This window comes from Cervus elaphus, chromosome 5 (genome assembly GCF_910594005.1).
Source record: "Cervus elaphus chromosome 5, mCerEla1.1, whole genome shotgun sequence".
NCBI classification, from domain to species: Eukaryota; Metazoa; Chordata; class Mammalia; order Artiodactyla; family Cervidae; genus Cervus; species Cervus elaphus.
This window is the reverse complement of record NC_057819.1, coordinates 91,324,519-91,338,799: the sequence shown is the minus strand read 5'-3', so window position 1 is coordinate 91,338,799 and position 14,281 is coordinate 91,324,519. Positions and strand designations below refer to the sequence as shown.

The following is a 14,281-nucleotide window of genomic DNA, read 5'->3' as shown; positions in this document are numbered from 1 at the left end:
CTGTCCATGGAATTTTCCAAGTAAGAATACTGGAGTGCATTGCCATGACCTCCTCCAAGGGATCCTCCCGACCTAGGGATCAAATCTGCATCTTTTGTGTCTCCTGCTTTGGCAGGCGGGTTCTTTACCACTAGTACCACCCACACATAGAGGATCCTAGAGCCTTTTGGTTGGTGAAGGCAGCAGGTCATGCCGAACCTACCCGTGCGAGGCTGTGCTGAGACTGTTAAAAGGTGCTTCTCAGAAAGGAGCTCCTCGGGACTTCCCTGGTGGTCCAGTGGTTAAGAATCCACCTTCCAATGCAGGGGACATGGGTTCGATTCCTGGTGAGAGAACCAAGATCCCGTATGCTGCAGGGCCACAACTACTGAACCTGCACCCTCTGGAGCCCAAGAGCCACAACAAGAGAAGCCTGCGTGCTGCCACAAAGACCCAGCGTGGCTGTCCCCCACTCCAAAAAAAAAGAAAGAAAAGAGCTCCTCTGCGTGGGGGTCTGGGAAACACGTCAAGAAAAAATGAGCTGCCTTCTCGGCTGCAGGGAGCCTTCAGAATGCTCCCGTGCACCTCTAGGGCCAGAGGTGGAGGCCGATGCCAGTCTTCTTTGCTCTGGGAACCCTTTGTGCATCAGCATCTTTGTTACAGAAATGTGGAACTGACGGGCCCTGTGGGTACCCCGGAGTGTGGTTTGAGATGTGTTTGGGGCGTGGCTGCCACTGCTTCCCCAGAGGAAGCAGAATGTGGCCTTATGATAACAGTGTGGGGTTTGGTCAGCAACTGTTTACTCGGGGACCACAAGGCTGGTGGCAGCATACACCATCATGTGTGAGTCTGGACCCTCTGTCTACTAGGAGGGTCACTGTGCTACATAACTTCGAAGGGGACTGAATGGCGCCTCTGGGAGTTGTGCAGTGCACAACCTGTGCAACTGAACATGGTAGTCCTGGTCCTGGGCCTCATCATGGTTGTCTGACTGTTGCAACAACCTGTCTGTTGACTTCCTGGCTGCAGCTGGCCTCCTCTGGTGTCTCCTGCCCCCTGTCCCTTGTGTCACCTCTTGAGTCCTATCCTTCTTCAAGTCTCTTCTCCCCTCAGCCAGCTGCCAGAATCTACACGTGCCCTCCAGCTGTGCAGGGCCCCACGAGAGGAGTCCTGCTTCTGAGATCGATGGGCTGTATCATCTTGGGCAAATCACTTAATGGCTCTGGGACCAGCATCTCCATTTGTAAATCAAGGATAAGATGTTTGGGTTATAGTTTTCTTTATCACTAGATTCTGAGCTTCGGGATGCCAAAGGCTATCTGTCACTCATCTCTGTTCTAGTGTCTGGCACCTCCTAGGTCCTGGTAAATGTGTGGTCATTCCAATCAAAACCTTTTTGCAGCCTCCCTGCTTGTGTTTGATTGACTGACCCTGGATTTCTTGAACACTGTCTGCCCTCCTGACTCCCAGGCTTTGCCGCTGCTGTTCTCTCCCCTAGGATTCCCTTCTGCTCTGTCAGCTGCCCTAAGCATTTAGGGGATAGCTCAGCTGCCACCCCAGAACCTTTCCCAGGCCTCTCTCCCCACCCCCACTGGAAGCAGCCTCTCCCTCTCCCACACCAACCCCTCCCCCATGGCCCTGACACCTCTGTCTGACTGTGGGGTCCTTCTGTCCCACCAGGCTCCTCTGTTGTTCTAGGCAGAGGAGGGGTTGGCACTTCACTGCACCCTCTGGAGGTTCCCAGAGCCTGCTTGGTGCCAGGCACAGGGTGGGGCTCAGGATGGAAGGACCCAGAGTGGCCCAGAAGCTGGTGATGGCCACAGTGCTCTTGCCATCTTTCCAGTCTCTCCCAGGCCTCTCAGGTGCCCCTGATGGAGGGAGGAAATTCTGGGCAAGATGGGTGGCCCAGCTGCCTCCCAGCACAGGCTCAGGTTGAGCTGGGCCGGATCAGTGTGCTGATATCGACGTGGGGTGTGGCGTGGGGCACTTCAAGTTCGGGTTTGGAGTCTGCTGAGAAAGTGATCTTTGGGTCTAGTGCAGAAGTAAGCACGTTGGAGACTCATATTTGGTGTCTTGGCTCACCAAGCCTGTGTTGTTGTCGTTGCTTAAAAAGAAAAAACACAACATTTAAAATGCTTACCACAAGGACCCGGCCTTGTGGTAAGTAAGCAGTGTCTGCTGTCTGTGGAAGGAGGCGCACAGCTTTGCCTTGAGAGCATGGACTTTGGGGTCAGAAAGACCTGGGTCTGAATCCCAGCTTGTCCCATTCCTAGTGAGACTTTGGGTACATCCTGTCATGTCTCCGAACCTCAGTTTCCTTGTCTGTGAAATGGGCACAGCCTGGTACACTCTTCCTCAGACTTGTGAAGATTCAGGGAGATGGAGTCGGAGCCGGAGGCGTTGGTTAGGATGTCGTGGAGCCTGACAGCGAGCGGAGCCCTGGAAACACGGGTAGCTATAAATATTACGACTTCACTTCTGTTGTCTGGCAAAGAACCAGGAAGTTCTTGGACCGCTTTATTTTTTTCTCGCTTTCCATGACTAGCAGGTGGCTTTCTCTCCAGGACTATTTTTTCATGGAAACAAAATTGTGTATTTTTTCGTCTCACTTCACAGGAGCGATCACACATGACTAGTAGAGAACAACTCTCCGCTGTAAACGCTGGGTGGCGTGCTGAGCCCTCACGGTCCACAGCCCCCCCGCCCGCCACCAAGAGCCCCGCACCCATGGTCCCCTACCCACACCCCCCCACAGACCCTCACTGCCCACAGACCTCCACCCACTGCAGCCAGGGTGACGCGGCCCCCTCACCCACCTCACACCCCCACCATCCCCAGCCTCCCGACTCCCCACCCCCAGCTCCCCATCCCCACCTGTCTGATAAGTACCTTAAGGCCATTTGCCACAGAGGAGCAGGTGTGCGGGTGAAGCAGAAAGCCCCCTCCCCACACACAAGCCTTGACTCAGATCAAATGCCATCCACACCTCCATCCTCCCCAAAGACCGCTCAGCCGACCCCTAAGATGCACAGATAAGAACCATCACTAGGAAACCTGGCAACGCCACGAGCCTAACAGCCAATCAGAAATCAATGGGGGACCTCACTGGTGACCCAGTGGTTAAGACTCTGCACTTCAAATGCAGGGGATGCAGGTTCGATTCCTGGTCAGGGAACCGAGATCCCACATGCAGCAAGAAAAGAAAGAAATGGGTGTTGGACTCCTCAGTTTGACATGGTGCTTTCCTTCAGGACCGTCAAAGAGGGTGACAAGGCTTGTCTGGGGAACCCTGTCCTCCCCTCAGGAGCACGCTGTGGGGACCGCTGTCGCCCAGACTCCAGGTCCTTCCTGTTCAGAGCGTGGTCCGGGGAGGGCGCACAGGAGCCTGACTGAGGACTCTGCAGGCTCTGAGGCTGAACCCGGACCGCTGGGTCAGAATCTGCGTTTTAGCAAGACTCCAGGTGGCTCATTCACATGCTCCCCAAAGCCTGAGATGTGCGCCTGGAGGTCCCTGCAACTGAGCTTGGAATCACCCGGGGAATTTAAGCTGTGCTGATGCCTGGGTCCCACTCCCAGGTCTGGATTTCACTGGCTTGATGTTTGGCCTGTTGCAGAGAGTTGTTTTTTTTTTTTAATTTAACTTATCTCTGTATTTATTTATTTTCGGCTACACTGGGTCTTCATTGCTTTGCACAGGCTTCCTTTAGCTGTGGCAAGCAGTGGCTGCTCTTGGTTGCGGTGCGCAGGCTCCTCATCGCGGTTGTTTCTCTTGCTGCAGATCACAGGCTCTAGGCGCGCGGGCTTCATTCATTGTAGCACGTGGGCTCAGAAGTTGCAGCAGGCAGACTTGGGCTTCGTTGCTCCACGGCATGTGGGATGTGGGGTCTTCCCAGATCAGAGATTGAACCCATGTCCCCTGCATTGGCAGGGGGATTCTTATCCACTGTACCACCTGGGAAGTCCTGGATGTGAAGAGTTTGTAATGCTCTTCATTACAAAGATTTAATGTGCAGAGAAGTTTGGGAAATCATGGTTCTCAGTCTTATCGATGGATCCCTAAGCTGTGTTATTGCTTGTGTTTGTCAGTAGGACTTGGTGAGGAAGGGCGTAAGCCCGGGTGGCCCTGGCCGGTGCGTGGGTGGGTGCACAGCAGACAGGGTCTGGGGTATCAGCTTGGAAATATGCAGGGAAGCAGTGAAGGCCTTGGACCCGCCCCAAGGAGGCCCAGGGGAGCAGGGCACCGTCCTAGGGTCCCAGAGCTGACTGGTTGCAAAGCCTGACCCAACACTTCCTTCCCTGGCATTTAGAGGTGCTACCTCCACCCCTCGGTCCTCTAAACAAAGCCTCGGCTGGGTACTGATCAGTAAGCCCACCCCTGCTCTGATCTTGCTTTGTTGGCTGTTGGCTCAGGACTCCAGCCAATCAACCCTGAATCCAAGAAAGTTAAATCCACCAAAGCTAGACATGTTAACCTAGGGTTCCCCAGTCTGCGGGATCTAGTAATGCCTGATGGTCTGAGGTGGAGCCGATGTGATAATAATAGAAGCAAAGAGCACAATAAATATAATGCGCTTGAATCATCCTGAAACCATCCTTCCTCCACCGCCCCCGTCCGTGGAAAAATTGTCTTCCACGAAACCAGTCGCTGGTGCCAGAGAGGTTGGGGCCCGCTGGGTTAACACACTGGGACCTCGTCCTCTTGTGTGATGAACACACGCTGGGAGGCCGCTCAGCTTCATGGAGAGCAGCGGACTCCAGGCGGGCAGGGTCTGAGCCCCAGCCCTGCCACCCATCAGCTGTGCTGCTCACACTCACCCGGCAGCGTCTCGGGCCTCAGTTTCCTCATCTGTAACCTGGGCACAATTACCTGCTGGCTCCAGGAGTGCTCGGGTTGAGTGGGATGAAGGGGAGAGAGCCGCAGGCCGGGCCTAGCAGTGTGGGCACCAGAGAGCGTTGGGGTGGCTGAGGGCTCAGCGTCACTTGGCGTGGCCCCGGGGGTTTCGGGAACACCAGTCTCTGTCCCCAGCAGCACACCCTGAACCTCTGGGGCCCAGGCCCGAAGGCACATACCTTTCTTCTCCTCTGCCAGACACACGGGCTCAATTGCCGTCCCCTACATGTGTGTGTGGTGGCTCTGGGGAGACCTGTGCTCCCCGCGTGGGGGACTCCCCAGCCTTGCGGGGCTCATCAAGCAGAAGTTGGCCACGCTTGGTGCCACGCTTCCCACTGCATGGGCCCACTCACGACCGAGCAGCTGTCACTGTCACGGTTATTTTTATCCCTCCCTCTGGGAGCCCAGAATCAAAAGGAAACGTTAGCTCTGCAGCCTTGTTACCAAGAGCAGAGGAGCGGGGTGGGGTGGGCGGGTTTAGATCTTCTCAGCCAGGGCCACACAGGCTCAGAGTCACAGCATCTCAGAGGGCAGGGCTCCCGGAGGCTGTCTTGTACGATGCTGTGTCTTAGAGATGGGGAGACAGACCATCTGCAGCCCTGGACTTCCCCAGCTGCGAGTGGGGCTGGGCTGGATCCTAGTTCTCCTGGCTCTGGGTCGGGAGGTCATTCCCCTGCCTCCTATGATGGCTGCAGCCACAGAGGAATCAGGGTAGTGCTCTGGAGACCTCACCCCCTAGCCGGTGTTTCGGTGGGAAATGCAGAGTCTTGGGCCCCAGTGCCTGACTCAGGAGCTGGGGCGGACCTAGGGATCTGCATCCTTAGCAAGCTCGTCTGATCAAGGTTTGGAATCACTGGGTCCCCCTTGGTCCCAAAGCCCCAGACCTGAGCTCTGGGCCTCCCCGCTCCTCTCGGGCATCAAAATCCAAACCCCGAATCACAGAAGGCACCACCTCCGTGGTACAGCTGCCAAGAGTGTGTCCCAGGGGAAGGGGACAGAGGCAGGGTCCTGTCACGGATAAATACATGCACCCTGGATCCAGGCAGCCTGGGAGCGAATCCCACATCTGCCACTTCTAGTTGTGGGTCCTTTTATTCATTTATTGTTTTAGGTCTTTATTGAATTTGTTACAGTATTGCTTCTGTTGTTAATATTCTGGTTTTGTGGCAGAGAAACATATGGGAATCTTAGCTCCCTGACCAGGGGCTGAACCTGCACCCCCTGCATTGGAAGGTGAAGTCTTAACCACTAGACCACCAGGGAAGCCCCGGGTTGTGGGTCCTCAACACGTCTCTTCATCCACTGGTGCCTCTGTTTCCTCACCTGTAGGTTGAGGAAATGAAGCTTCCCTCCTGAGGTGTTGTGAGGATTCGATGAGTTAGTACAAATAAAGTGCTTAGGCTGGTATCTAGCACATAGTAAAGTCCATAGAAACGTCACTGTTTATGCCTGTTTTACAGGCTCGGTAAATTATGCTGAGAGAGGTTAAGAGACTGTCCTAAGGTCACATAGCCATTATGCAGCAGAGTTGGTTGGGGCTTCAATGCTTGTCCTACACAATAGCTGCCTGGGTGTCCACAGCCTCCCCAGCCCTGCCAGCCACCTGCAGTTCTGGTGGTGGGTTACAGATTGGCCAAGGAAAACACCCCCATCCCTGCCCTTCCAACCCCTCATCGCACACCTCGGGTTAGGCTTGGTTATCAGTTCTTTTAGCCCCAGACGGAGCCACCTTTGCCCGTGAATTCCCTCACTGGGACAGAAGCTGCTGCCACCCTCGATCTTGAAACCTCAATTTTTGTTATGGCAATACTCACTTATACTCAATTGAAAGCTTACTTTCAATTTCTGATACAAACTGCACTTCAAACCTCTGCATTTTGGTCTAAGAGCATGCTTTCAAGCATCAGCTCTTCTGGTCCTGGTGCCACTTTCTTGTCTGGGAAGGAAAGCAGAGTTAAGAACTTCCCTGGTGGTCCAGTGGTTAAGACTCCACGCTTCCAATGCAGGGGGCGTGGGTTTGATCCCTGGTCAGGGAACTAAGATCCCACATGCCACATAGTGCAGCCAAACGGAAAGTAAAGTCCAGATGTCCTTAAACCGAATCTCTGCCTCGAGCCTTCTGGCGTTTGGAAAGGACTTCACAGCGCCCCTCTAGCCCACCGCCCACCACCCTGTAGTCTTTCTCTGCCTTCATTCTCATTTGAGTGGTTCCGCTGGAATTGGGAAGTTTGGTCTAGCATCTGGCTGGTGCCCACCTTCAGAAATGGCCCCAAAGTACCTCTCTGGTTGTCCCGAGACCTCAGGAACAGAGAGGGGCCATTCAAGCCTGCCGAGGGCCTGGCAGGCGCCTTGCCCGCTCTTTCCGCCGCCCACCCCTCTCCCTCTTGGTGGCTCCATTACGGCTTATTTGCTCTTCTTTCATCTCCGCTGGGATAGAATCTGCCCTGAGCGGTCAGGGCCCGGCCAGCTCTCAGGGCCCATTCTAATGAAGGTAACTGAATGCCTGGGCGGCTGAAACCGGCCCTTTGCAAAGCAGCCAGGGGAGGGCTGCCCTCAAGGGCAGAGTGTGCCAGCTCTTGTTTGCCTCAGCCTGGCATTCGAGACGGGCTGGGCCCTGCCGCGCGGGTGGAGGGGCCCAGGAAGGGGAAGGGGCTGGAGAGCAGGTTTATTTGGGGTGAACTGCGCTGGCTCATGGCAGTTTGCTGTCAGTGCTTCCAGAAGTTGGAAAGGCAACCAGTGGATTTGGGTCACAAGGGGGTGGATGAAGGAGACAGTTGGATTAACCAGGATTCTGCTGCCAAATGCAGGGGCCCAGGGCTCTGAACTTGGGACCCTTCTGATCAGAGCTTCTCCTTCCCTCCTTTCCTTCCTCCTTCCCTTCCTCCCTCTGCTCAGATCCCATAGGTGCCAAGGTGCCCTTGGGCAGACACGTGTCACTACTGTCCAGGGCTTCGTTTCTTAGATTCAAGAGGTCTGCAGAAGAGTGGAAGGGCTTGGGAGGCAGGCCTGCATCCAGATCCTGGCTCTGAATGCCCTTGGGCAGGTTACATAATGGTTTTGAGCCTCAGTTTTCTCATCTCTGAAATGGGAAAAGTAGTGACTCTGCTCTGAAGCATCCAGATTTTGTGGGACCTGAAGCTCTTAGAATGTATGGAGTCATCCTTCAGGATCTTGATATAGCTTCCTTGTGCAAATTTTACAGAGCACGTGACCGCCTGAACACACTGGCAGGGCCCCTCCCGAGCACATGAGGATCTTAGACATTTAACTTTATTAGCTTCGTGGGTACACATCTACCTGGCAGGGCTGTGAAGGGTCAAGTGAGCTAATGTGTATAGAGCTCCTACAGTGCCTGGCACAGGGTGAGGCCCTCTTACCGGCTCTCAGGGTTGTCGTGAGCATTAGGTGTGTGCAGTGTTAATGCCTGCAGCCCCACCCTTGGTGCTGAAGATGTGCTCATTAGTTCATCTAATAGTGCTCTCGATGGGCTGGGCGCTGTGTTGAGGTCTGGAGTCAAAACACTCTCAGTCTGGGATGGGCAACCAAGACATCAGTTAATCCTGTGCATGAGTGTGTGTTCAGTCTCTTCAGTCGTGTTCGACTCTTTACGACCCCGTGGACTATAGCCCGCCAGGCTCCTCTGTCCGTGGGATTCTCCAGACAAGAATACTGGAGTGGGTTGCCATGCCCTCCTCCGGGGGATCTTCCCGACCCAGGGATGGAACCTGTGTCTCTTATGCCTCCTACATCAGCAGGCAGGTTCTTTACCCACTACTGCTGCCTGGGAAGCCCCAGTTAATCACACAAATAGGCGATTCCGAATGGGATGGTGATGATATGAGAAGTGGAAGGTGTGTCAGGTGATCTCTGAGTGAGTGAAAGTCGCTCAGTCGTGTCCGACTCTTTGCAACCTCATGGACTATACAGTTCATGGAATTCTCTAGGCCAGAATACTGGAGTGGGTAGCCTTTCCCTTCTTCAGGGCATCTTCCCAACCCAGGGATCGAACCCAGGTCTCCCACATTGCAAGTGGATTCTTTACCAGCTGAGCCACAAGGATGATCTCTAGGGGAGAGAAAAATGAAATCATGTGACTTGGAATGTAAAGAAAGTTCTCTCGTGAGATATGAAAAGAAGAAAAGAATTCTTATTACTCCAATTTATGCACGTCCATCTGGAAGGCAGGCTGACACAGTGACCAAGGTCCAACTAGAAGGTAAACAAAGGTTATCTTGTTCCATCTCCTCATCAACTCTGAGGCCAGAGAATGGAGCTCAAGTAGGAGAAGTCTTCCTTAGCTGATACATATGTACTCAGTGGCAGAGCTGGGATTCAAACCTCTACCATCCCAGCTCTTTCAGCTACACCACGTGGTTGACATAGATGCACAGATGCCCTTGTAGGCTCATGTGACCTCATGACCTTCTCAGAGGTCAGACTACTGCTACCACCAAAGCAGCTGTGACCTCCCTGGGATATCAGACTCCAAGAGCATTCAGTCTCCCAGACTGGGAAAGCCTTCCTGACATTCTCATGCATCTGCATCATTAGTACAACTCTCCAGACCCAGTTCCCATGGCCAGCCCTGTCCTGGCTTTCTGGTCTACCCACTTGGTGCATCTGTTCCTGCAGGGGTCATTGATGCTCTGTTACTTGTTACCTTGGAGGCCTGGAGGTGCTCACAGTGTGAGGCACAAGATGCACTCAAACCGTTAAGACAAAGCTCACAGTTCAAAAAACAAGTAGGGGAGGAGGAGCCCAAGTATTGGGTTCAGAAAACCATAGTAGAGGAATAAGCTTCTCCCTAGGATTGACAGGCATAGCAGAAGCGGGGAATGGATGAAACATAGCTCTCAGGACCCACTGGAAGGAAGTAGGTAGTCCGGAGTGGGGTAGGATGGGGACTAGCACTCCTTAAGCACCTACAGTGAGCCACCCACTCTGTTTAGCTGCTCAACACCTTTTTGTTGACTTATTTGGCTGTGCCGGGTCTTAGTTGAGGCATGCGAGATCTTCCGTCTTGCATCTTCGTTGCAGTATGCAGGATCTTTAGTTGAGGCATGTGAACTCTTTAGTTGCAGCATGTGGGATCTGGTTCCCTGACCAAGGATTGGACCTGGGCCCCCTACACTGGGAGCATGGAGTCTTAACCACTGGATCACCAGGGAAGTCCCTTCCTGGCCTCTTCTGGAGACAACACTGAAGGACCGTCCAGCTCCAGAGCACCTGCAGGGTCAGGTGAGGCCTCGTTACAACTGCCTTATACTCCCCTCTCCCTCTGCTCCATCCTGCTTCCCTCGTGCCCTCTCCGGGTCGACCCCTAACTCGCCCCTCAGTAAACTTCCTCCACGGACAGTCGGGACCTCGGGGGAGAGGTCCAAGCTGGACGTAAACCTCTGGGAGCCCCAGGAAAAGGAGAAGTCAGTCCTGGAGAGGAAACCAGGAAGGCAGGCATACAAGAAGCCAGGCTGAGAAGGTGAAGGAGTGTGTCCCACGGGGTCAAATGCTGCGGTGAGGTGAGGACCCACGTGTCTCTGGTTTATTCATTTCTGCCCTGCGGAGCTTCGGGAGGGATTTTCAAAGCCAGGGCATAATCTCGTATGGAGAGAAAGACATTTCGAAGGGGACACTGATGACACAAGGAGTGTCTGGGGCTGCGGGTGGTTGCAGGGACAAAGAACCTTCAAGGGAGGGGGTCCGGGATCCAAGGAGAAGGGTCCCTCTGTGAACCAGGCATTGCAGCAGATCGAAGGCAAGCGGGACCTGCACAGGTGGGTGTGCAGACTCGCGGAGGGATCAGGAGTAGGGTCTCTTCTGGTTGCTTCTATGAGGCGATCATCAGCTGCAGGTGAGCAAGGGGGAGGCAGTGCTGCATGGTAAGGAGGAGACCCGACTTGGCCTCAGGGCTCCCAGCTGCCAGTGGCGAAGATGTGATCCAAACCCAGCCCCAAACTAACTTGAAACCCTGGCCTCTGGGCTTCCTGAGCTGGAGAAAGTGCAAGGAATGACATTCCAAGCAGAGGGAGCCACAGAGGTATCGATCACCTGTTCAACAGGTGATAGAGGTGGTAACCCTACAGACAGGTGTGGCACTATCACTGTGCTAAGTACCCTGAGTGGTCGGATGCGTTCGCCACCGTGCCGCTGGTCCACACCTCCAAGTGTTCTTCGCGAGTTATTTCACTTAACACCCACCTCCCTCCCCGTCCCTCGGTCACCCTATAGCACAGACACAGTCGATCCTCATATCTTAGATTCCATGGTTGCAGATTTGCTTACTTGCTAAAATTTATTTGTAATCCCCAAAATCCCCGCAGCATTTTCGTGCTCATCGGCAGACATGCTCGGAGATGACAATTTGAGTTGCCCAACTGAGGTCTTCACTTTCATCTCATTCTGCAAACAAGTGTCCCTTCAACAGTGTTTTTCATGCCATATTGTTGCGTTTTTGTTCTTTTTTTTTTTTTTTTTTTTGCGGAGGGGGGCAGCTTTTGCTGTTTAAAAATGACCCTCACATGTAGGACTGAAGTGCTCCTCATGTTCCTGAGTGTGGGAAGGCTGTGATATGCCTCATGGAGAAAATGCGTGGTGCGTAAGCTTTGTTCAAGCATGAATTATAGATGGTACTAGTGGAAATAGCTCGCCTGCCAGTGCAGGAGACTTAAGAGATGAGGGTTCGATCCCTGGGTCGGGAAGATCCCCTGGAGGAGGGCACGGCAACTCACCCTGATATTCTTGTCTGGAGAATCCTTATGGAGAGAGGAGCCTGGCGGGCTACAGTCCATGGGTCACAAAGAGTCGGACACGACTGAAGTGAACTTAGCACTCTGAGTCAACACCATCCATCAAATAAGGTGTCTTTAAACACGTGGAAAACCAGGTCAGGGATTGATTGGTTATCGAAAATGTGATCAGAGGCTGGCAGGAATCGACTTGAACACCAGCTATCGGCTTGAAGCCGAGCTGGGGCTTGAACCTGGCTGGCCAGCCAGAATGTGGCCCTGTGGTCGAGTGAGAGGGCAGGGGGCCGGGCCTCGAAGAAAGGTTTCTTTTTCTGGGCGCCCGGGAGCATTCCCTCTCTCCCTCCCCTGCGAAGGCCTCCTCTGGGCCGCCCCTCCCGCGTCTGTACCTGGACACGGCAGCCCCTTCGGCCCGCCCTCCCAGGCTGCGGTTTTCCCCTAAGTGGGAGGAACACTGGCTCAGTGTCCCGGGGCCAGGGCCTTTGGTTTCCCGTTGCTGAGCCCAGCCCTGGAAGAGAAGCCACAAACGAGGTGTGTGTGTCTGAGAGGGAGGCCGGCTTCCAGCTCCAGATGAGCCTGTTTGTTCAGGGACAGCCGGGCCCAGCCTGGGTGGATCCAAGTGCGCCTTTGGCCCTGGCCTTGCCCCACCCTGCCAAACCTTCCTGCCCGCCGCCCGCCGTCTCCTAGCCCCGCACCCAGCCTCTCATCCTGCAGAACCCGCAGCCCTACTTTTGGCATTCACGGGCCGGCTTGTTTGTTGTGGGTTTGGGGTGTTTTCTCATCTCCAGATAATCGAGGAGACAATTGTGGGGGACTGTGTTCTCCAAGTGGAATTACAAGCCCTTGAGGATATGTCCTTCTGCCCTGAAAAAAAAGATGTAAGGTGACATTCGTCCACTCCCAGGCTTGTCTCAAAGGCCCGTTCCTCTCAGGAGCGGCTGAATTCCTGAGATGAATGGCCCCAGAGCATCCCTGGGGCATGTCTGAATTGCTGCTGAGAGCAGGGGTGCAAGGAGGACTCACAGAGCTGTGAGGAGGGAGTCAGGCCCGTGGTGAGGGCGTGCTCAGAGGGCCTGGGGCCCCACCTTGTTGGAGAGCAGCTGTTCTGGGCAGGCTGCCTCCGGAATGACTCTGGGGAGGGTTGGGGTGGATGACCCAGGAGAGAGGGCTTCTCGGATGCTAAGCTGTGGGGCTCAGAAAGGAGCCCAGGCTTGGGGTGAAAAGAGCCGGCACGGGACCCCATCGTATACAGAAACTGCAGCTCAAGGACACAGCAGTCCAGGCAGTGTTTGGACCCCAGCATCTCAAGTGGAGGACCTCTCTGGGGATTCACACACCCAGCTCACACGAGTGTGCACACGTGCTAATGCCTGAGTGCTAACCCCCTGCCTTGGCGCACAGCCCTGGGTGTCCAGCTCTGGCACCAGTGAGCCCTGGACTCTGCATCCTGTTCTTATATTTCCCAGTGGCTGGCCTGTGGTCTCTGCTCAGTGAATGTTTGAATAACTAGTGACTGGATGAATAAATTATCTTGGTTCCACTATGATTGCTTTGAGGAGGTGATGTTACAAATCTGAGCCTCCTTTTGTTTTGGTGCACAGTCTCTGGGGTCAGCTCCCTGGGTTTGAATTCTGACTCTCCATTTATAGGCTTTATGTCTTTGAGTAACCTCGTTAAGCCTCAGTTTCCCCATCTGTAGAATGGGGATAATACCTACCCCACCGGATTGTTGTGAAAGTTAAATGAGTGAATATCAGGTGAAGCACTTAGAACAGAGCCTGGTGCATAGGAAATACTTTGTAGCTGTTTGCTATTCTTATCTTTAAAATGAAGACACTAACATCATGTTATTGTGTGTGTTTGTGTGTCTGAGTGTGAGCGTGCCAGGAGCCTGCTGCATTGTTTTCCCAAGTATGTTCCTTACAACACCGAGTCCTTTTGTTGTTAGTTCAGTGAGAAGGGGTTCTGTCCAAAGCTGGACAGCCTTAAGAAACCCCCAGGCTCTCTCCCCTGACATGCTCTGTGACATCTCCAAGGAGGAGCCAAGAGTTTTGCCTGCTGAGTGAACCACAAAGCCCTTTTTATGCTTTCAGAGTGCGATGGGGACTCTGCAAAATACATTTTTGAAAGCAACAAATATTTCCTCCCTCTCTCTCTCCCTGGAGCCCTGGCCGCATCCTTCTCTCATCCAGTAGCACCCAGGGAAAAATCAGGGCTCGTCTCCTTGGGCTTGTCTCTGGGGCAGGAGGCAGCAGCCGAGTTCCCACCAGAAGGGTGGCCAGCTTTCCACTCTCATGTGGTCAGCCAGGCAGGGAGGATAATATCCCACCTTCAAGGGCAAGACGCTCCCCAGGACGTATCACGAGGTGCATGGGGACACATCACAGAGGCCAGGTAAGAGCTGCAACTGATTAAAGTAATGCTGAGTTGGACAGTGGATGCCGCCCCAAGAATGATGGAGAAGGGCAGGAGACCTGACTTGCTCAGTCTTTTATCATCTTTATTAACTAGTTTCTGCTGATTTCAGGCCATTCAGTTGCTGCCAATAAACTGCTTTTGCAGTAAGAGAGGCAGCTGGGAGTCCTGGGCTGAGTGTGCATCTTGGTTCTGTCACCCTGGCTATAGCACTAACCCTTTTAAGCCTCAGCTTCCTCATCTGTAATCTAGGTGC

General features: G+C 53.9%; 1 protein-coding gene across 3 annotated transcripts in view; it reads left to right on the top strand.

Moving 5' to 3' along the window:
• Positions 1–14,281, top strand: part of RAB11FIP4 (RAB11 family interacting protein 4) — a 103,678-nt gene that overhangs the window by 46,566 nt on the left and 42,831 nt on the right. The window contains exon 1 of one of the 3 annotated variants that reach the window (XM_043903118.1): positions 9,984–10,108. The exons of the other annotated variants lie outside the window; for them this stretch is intronic. The gene's annotated coding sequence lies outside the window, so the exon portion shown is untranslated. Of the gene's footprint in view, positions 1–9,983; positions 10,109–14,281 lie in introns of those variants that run through there. 3 annotated transcript variants of the gene reach the window in all.